Source organism: Amia ocellicauda, unplaced genomic scaffold (assembly GCF_036373705.1).
Source record: "Amia ocellicauda isolate fAmiCal2 unplaced genomic scaffold, fAmiCal2.hap1 HAP1_SCAFFOLD_191, whole genome shotgun sequence".
NCBI lineage: Eukaryota > Metazoa > Chordata > Actinopteri > Amiiformes > Amiidae > Amia > Amia ocellicauda.
Window position 1 is genome coordinate 67,501 of NW_027102754.1, and position 7,500 is coordinate 75,000.

Sequence of the window (7,500 nt, forward strand, 5' to 3'; positions counted from 1 at the left end):
TGCCTGCCTGCCCTGGAGGTCTGCCTGTTAGCCCTGGAGGTCAGCCTGTTAGCCCTGGAGGTCTGCTATCCAGCCCTGGAGGTCAGCTATCCAGCCCTGGAGGTCTGCCTGCCTGCCTGCCTGCCCTGGAGGTCAGCCTGCCAGCCCTGGAGGTCTGCCTGTTAGCCCTGGAGGTCTGCTATCCAGCCCTGGAGGTCTGCTATCCAGCCCTGGTAGCAGCACTGCCAGCCCTGGAGGTCTGCCTGTTAGCCCTGGAGGTCTGCTATCCAGCCCTGGTAGCAGCACTGCCTGCCCTGGAGGTCTGCCTGCCTGCCTTCCAGCCCTGGAGGTCTGCTATCCAGCCCTGGTAGCAGCACTGCCTGCCCTGGAGGTCTGCCTGTTAGCCCTGGAGGTCTGCTATCCAGCCCTGGAGGTCTGCTATCCAGCCCTGGTAGCAGCACTGCCTGCCCTGGAGGTCTGCCTGTTAGCCCTGGAGGACAGCCTGCCTGCCCTGGTAGCAGCACTGCCTGCCTTCCAGCCCTGGAGGTCTGCCTGTTAGCCCTGGAGGTCTGCTATCCAGCCCTGGTAGCAGCACTGCCTGCCCTGGAGGTCTGCCTGCCTGCCTTCCAGCCCTGGAGGTCTGCTATCCATCCCTGGAGGTCTGCCTGCCTGCCATCCAGCCCTGGAGGACAGCCTGCCTGCCCTGGTAGCAGCACTGCCTGCCCTGGAGGTCTGCTATCCAGCCCTGGAGGACAGCCTGCCTGCCCTGGTAGCAGCACTGCCTGCCCTGGAGGTCTGCTATCCAGCCCTGGAGGACAGCCTGCCTGCCCTGGTAGCAGCACTGCCTGCCCTGGAGGTCAGCCTGTTAGCCCTGGAGGTCTGCCTGCCTGCCCTGGAGGTCAGCCTGTTAGCCCTGGAGGTCTGCCTGCCTGCCATCCAGCCCTGGCAGCAGCACTGCCTGCCCTGGTAGCAGCACTGCCTGCCCTGGAGGTCTGCTATCCAGCCCTGGTAGCAGCACTGCCTGCCCTGGAGGTCTGCTATCCAGCCCTGGAGGACAGCCTGCCTGCCCTGGTAGCAGCACTGCCTGCCCTGGAGGTCTGCTATCCAGCCCTGGAGGTCTGCTATCCAGCCCTGGTAGCAGCACTGCCTGCCCTGGAGGTCAGCCTGTTAGCCCTGGAGGTCTGCCTGCCTGCCCTGGTAGCAGCACGGCCTACCTGCCTGCCTGCCCTCGAGGTCTGCCTGCCTGCCTGCCCTGGAGGTCAGCCTTCCAGCCCTGGCAGCAGCACGGCCTACCTGCCTGCCAGCCTGCCCTCCCCAGCCACACAGCCCTGCCTGCCTGCCTGCCAGCCCTGGAGGTCTCCCTGCCAGCCCTGGAGGTCTGCCTGCCTGCCTGCCTGCCTGCCTGCCTGCCCTGGAGGTCTGCCATCCTGCCTTCCAGCCCTGGAGGTCAGCCTGCCAGCCCTGGAGGTCAGCCTGTTAGCCCTGGAGGTCTGCCTGCCTGCCTGCCTGCCTGCCCTGGAGGTCAGCCTGCCAGCCCTGGAGGTCTGCCTGCCTGCCTGCCTGCCCTGGAGGTCAGCCTGCCAGCCCTGGCAGCAGCACGGCCTACCTGCCTGCCTGCCCTGGAGGTCTGCCTGCCTGCCTGCCCTGGAGGTCAGCCTTCCAGCCCTGGCAGCAGCACGGCCTACCTGCCTGCCAGCCTGCCCTCCCCAGCCACACAGCCCTGCCTGCCTGCCTGCCAGCCCTGGAGGTCTCCCTGCCAGCCCTGGAGGTCTGCCTGCCTGCCTGCCTGCCTGCCTGCCTGCCCTGGAGGTCTGCCATCCTGCCTTCCAGCCCTGGAGGTCAGCCTGCCAGCCCTGGAGGTCAGCCTGTTAGCCCTGGAGGTCTGCCTGCCTGCCTGCCTGCCTGCCCTGGAGGTCTGCCTGCCTGCCTGCCCCGGAGGTCAGCCCCAGGCAGCCGGGTGGCCTGCCTGCTGCTGCTAGGCCGCTGCCCCGAGCCGCCGACCCCATCGACAGGAACACGAGAGAGTTTACAAGCGAGAGGAGGCCACATATTCGACACCTTTCGTGCTCGTTTTAGTCTCCAGTCTGTTTTGACGTGTGTTATTCTGAATCTGCTGCTTTAACTCAAGGGATTCTGTCGCGATTGATGCCTTGTCCTTCGCTGTATGTTTGCACTGGTGTTGTAAGTCGCCCTCTGTAAGATCATCATTTATTATCTGCCAAGAAATAAAGATCATCATAATGTTCCCCAACTTTCAGCTTCTGGGGAGTTTGTTCCAGAGTGTGACGACTCTCTCTCTATCACCATCTCTCTCTCTATCTCCATCTCTCTATCACCATCTCTCTCTCTATCACCATCTCTCTCTCTATCTCTATCTCTCTATCACCATCTCTCTCTCCATCTCCATCTCTCTCTCTATCTCCATCTCTCTCTATCTCCATCTCTATCTCCATCTCTCTATCTCCACCTCTCTCTCCCTCTCCACCTCTCTCTCTCTCTATCTCTCCCTCTCTCTCACTGTGTGTGTGTGTGTGTGTGTGTGTGTGTGTGTGTGTGTGTGTGTGTGTGTGTGTGTGTGTGTGTGTACAGCAGTGTCCCTAGACGAGAGAGAGATCCCTAGACGGGGAAATTACTTTCAAACTGCAGTACCGAAATGTGTCCGTTAGATGGCAGCATGCACCAAGGAATGAAGGAAAGTGCAAAACAAAATGAAAAGGCACATCGCCTGGGCGAAAAATAATCGTAACAAATCAACGGGGGCATTTCTCCGAAAACTAACACCGGGGCAGTGCTCAGGGGGGTCCCACCTCGTGGCCACCCGGTTTGGGGGGCGATCGGGGCCGGTTCCGAAAATCGCTAAATCTCCCATAGCCAGCCCACGCTCCATCCGATAGAGCAATGCCGGGCGGCCGGCCGGCAACTACGGATCATAAGAAATCAACGGGGGCATTTCTCCGAAAACTAACACCGGGGCAGTGCTCAGGGGGGTCCCACCTCGTGGCCACCCGGTTTGGGGGGCCATCGGGGCCGGCTGAAGAATCGCCCATACTCTGCCATAGGCAGCCCACGGTCCATCCGATCAGAGCAATGCCGGGCGGCCGGCAACCTATGGATCATAACACATCAACGGAGGCATGATAAGAGCATCTTTTATTATCTGCCAAGAAATATAGACCATCACAATGTTCCCCAACTTTCAGCTTCTACCACATCGCTGGGGAGTTTATTCCACTGTGTGACTACTCTCTCTCTATCTCTCTCTCTCTCTCTCTCTCTCTCTCTCTCTCTCTCTCTGTGTGTGTGTGTGTGTGTGTGTGTGTGTGTGTGTGTGTGTGTGTGTGTGTGTGTGTGTGTGTACAGCAGTGTCTCCGGTTTTCCTTTTGGAATGCCTTGAAGCCGGGGGGGCTTTGCACTCATGAGAACATAGGGTGTCCTTGCCCTCCTTTCGCAGCCCAGGGCATTGAGAGATCCCTAGACGGGGAAATTACTTTCAAACTGCAGTACCGAAATGTGTCCGTTAGATGGTAGCATGCACCAAGGAATGAAGGAAAGTGCAAAACAAAATGAAAAGGCACATCGCCTGGGCGAAAAATAATCGTAACAAATCAACGGGGGCATTTCTCCGAAAACTAACACCGGGGCAGTGCTCAGGGGGGTCCCACCTCGTGGCCACCCGGTTTGGGGGGCGATCGGGGCCGGTTCCGAAAATCGCTAAATCTCCCATAGCCAGCCCACGCTCCATCCGATAGAGCAATGCCGGGCGGCCGGCCGGCAACTACGGATCATAACAAATCAACGGGGGCATTTCTCCGAAAACTAACACCGGGGCAGTGCTCAGGGGGGTCCCACCTCGTGGCCACCCGGTTTGGGGGGCGATCGGGGCCGGTTCCGAAAATCGCTAAATCTCCCATAGCCAGCACACGCTCCATCCGATAGAGCAATGCCGGGCGGCCGGCCGGCAACTACGGATCATAACAAATCAACGGGGGCATTTCTCCGAAAACTAACACCGGGGCAGTGCTCAGGGGGGTCCCACCTCGTGGCCACCCGGTTTGGGGGGCGATCGGGGCCGGTTCCGAAAATCGCTAAATCTCCCATAGCCAGCACACGCTCCATCCGATAGAGCAATGCCGGGCGGCCGGCCGGCAACTACGGATCATAACAAATCAACGGGGGCATTTCTCCGAAAACTAACACCGGGGCAGTGCTCAGGGGGGTCCCACCTCGTGGCCACCCGGTTTGGGGGGCGATCGGGGCCGGTTCCGAAAATCGCTAAATCTCCCATAGCCAGCCCACGCTCCATCCGATAGAGCAATGCCGGGCGGCCGGCCGGCAACTACGGATCATAACAAATCAACGGGGGCATTTCTCGGAAAACTAACACCGGGGCAGTGCTCAGGGGGGTCCCACCTCGTGGCCACCCGGTTTGGGGGGCCATCGGGGCCGGTTCCGAAAATCGCTAAATCTCCCATAGCCAGCCCACGCTCCATCCGATAGAGCAATGCCGGGCGGCCGGCCGGCAACTACGGATCATAACAAATCAACGGGGGCATTTCTCCAGAAACTAACACCGGGGCAGTGCTCAGGAGGCTCCCAGCTATCAGCCACCCTATCCCGGGACCGATGGGAGCACTTTAAAATTTTCGAGTCAGGGGACCAGACGGCCGAGTGAAAAACTTTGAAAAATATTCTATCTCCTCACTCCCATTGACTTTGCATTAGGGCGACCAGGCGGCCGGCGGAAAAAAAATCATAACAAATCAACGGGGGCATTTCTCCAGAAACTAACACCGGGGCTGTGCTCAGGGGGCTCCCAGCTATCAGCCACCCTACCCTGGGACCGATGGGAGCACTTTAAAATTTTCGAGTCAGGGGACCAGACGGCCGAGTGAAAAACTTTGAAAAATATTCTATCTCCTCACTCCCATTGACTTTGCATTAGGGCGACCAGGCGGCCGGCGGAAAAAAAATCATAACAAATCAACGGGGGCATTTCTCCAGAAACTAACACCGGGGCAGTGCTCAGGAGGCTCCCAGCTATCAGCCACCCTATCCCGGGACCGATGGGAGCACTTTAAAATTTTCGAGTCAGGGGACCAGACGGCCGAGTGAAAAACTTTGAAAAATATTCTATCTCCTCACTCCCATTGACTTTGCATTAGGGCGACCAGGCGGCCGGCGGAAAAAAAATCATAACAAATCAACGGGGGCATTTCTCCAGAAACTAACACCGGGGCTGTGCTCAGGGGGCTCCCAGCTATCAGCCACCCTACCCTGGGACCGATGGGAGCACTTTAAAATTTTCGAGTCAGGGGACCAGACGGCCGAGTGAAAAACTTTGAAAAATATTCTATCTCCTCACTCCCATTGACTTTGCATTAGGGCGACCAGGCGGCCGGCGGAAAAAAAATCATAACAAATCAACGGGGGCATTTCTCCAGAAACTAACACCGGGGCAGTGCTCAGGGGGCTCCCAGCTATCAGCCACCCTACCCTGGGACCGATGGGAGCACTTTAAAATTTTCGAGTCAGGGGACCAGACGGCCGAGTGAAAAACTTTGAAAAATATTCTATCTCCTCACTCCCATTGACTTTGCATTAGGGCGACCAGGCGGCCGGCGGAAAAAAAATCATAACAAATCAACGGGGGCATTTCTCCAGAAACTAACACCGGGGCTGTGCTCAGGGGGCTCCCAGCTATCAGCCACCCTACCCTGGGACCGATGGGAGCACTTTAAAATTTTCGAGTCAGGGGACCAGACGGCCGAGTGAAAAACTTTGAAAAATATTCTATCTCCTCACTCCCATTGACTTTGCATTAGGGCGACCAGGCGGCCGGCGGAAAAAAAATCATAACAAATCAACGGGGGCATTTCTCCAGAAACTAACACCGGGGCAGTGCTCAGGGGGCTCCCAGCTATCAGCCACCCTACCCTGGGACCGATGGGAGCACTTTAAAATTTTCGAGTCAGGGGACCAGACGGCCGAGTGAAAAACTTTGAAAAATATTCTATCTCCTCACTCCCATTGACTTTGCATTAGGGCGACCAGGCGGCCGGCGGAAAAAAAATCATAACAAATCAACGGGGGCATTTCTCCAGAAACTAACACCGGGGCAGTGCTCAGGGGGCTCCCAGCTATCAGCCACCCTACCCTGGGACCGATGGGAGCACTTTAAAATTTTCGAGTCAGGGGACCAGACGGCCGAGTGAAAAACTTTGAAAAATATTCTATCTCCTCACTCCCATTGACTTTACATTAGGGCGACCAGGCGGCCGGCGGAAAAAAAATCATAACAAATCAACGGGGGCATTTCTCCAGAAACTAACACCGGGGCTGTGCTCAGGGGGCTCCCAGCTATCAGCCCCCCGGGTCTGGGGGCATTGTTTTTCTTTTTAATCATTTTGAGCATTTCCCCCAGTTTAGAGATGTGTGCCCCTAGACAACCCATTGAGAATAACTATGAAATGTTCTGAAGTTTTGATTTTCAAATGTCGGTGAAAATTGAAAAACGTCATATATTCTTCAAAGGAAGCATGGGGCGATGGTAGGGAGAGTCCCCGCAGCGTGCCTCGGCAGCGATGGGAGCGTTTTCGATGTCCCCGTCCCCCCCCATAGGGATAGAAGGGGAGTTAGGTGACCAGGCGTCCCGGGTCCCAAAAATCGAAAAATTAATATAGAATGCTTTTTAATCCATAAATAAAGTAGGGGGCAGTCCTGGTGAGAGTCCCAGCCACAGCCCCAGTGTGTTTTGGAGTCGTTTGTGGCCGGGTGAAAAACTTTGAAAAATTTTCTATCTCCTCACTCCCATTGACTTTGCATTAGGGCGACCAGGCGGCCGGCGGAAAAAAAATCATAACAAATCAACGGGGGCATTTCTCCGAAAACTAACACCGGGGCAGTGCTCAGGGGGCTCCCAGCTATCAGCCACCCTATCCCGGGACCGATGGGAGCACTTTAAAATTTTCGAGTTAGGGGACCAGGCGGCCGAGTGAAAAACTTTGAAAAATTTTCTATCTCCTCACTCCCATTGACTTTGCATTAGGGCGACCAGGCGGCCGGCGGAAAAAAAATCATAACAAATCAACGGAGGCATTTCTCCGAAAACTAACACCGGGGCAGTGCTCAGGGGGCTCCCAGCTATCAGCCACCCTATCCCGGGACCGATGGGAGCACTTTAAAATTTTCGAGTTAGGGGACCAGGCGGCCGAGTGAAAAACTTAGAAAAATTTTCTATCTCCCCTAGGTGACCAGGCAGCCGGAGCTGATTTTTCTGACCCCTAAAACAATTATTAAAAGGTATTTTTTCGCCAAACTAAGACTTTTAAAATTCAAATAGGATGATTATCTACTGCCCCAGTGGGTTTTTGAACAATTTTAAGCCTTTTTGACAGTTTTCATTTTTCCCCCATTGACTTCAATGGGAGTTAGGTGACCAGTCCTCCGACTTTTGAACCTCTCCTGGGGGGGCTGTGAGCCCCCGATTTCTTTGCAAAGCACGTCATTCGATTCGTCTCAGTC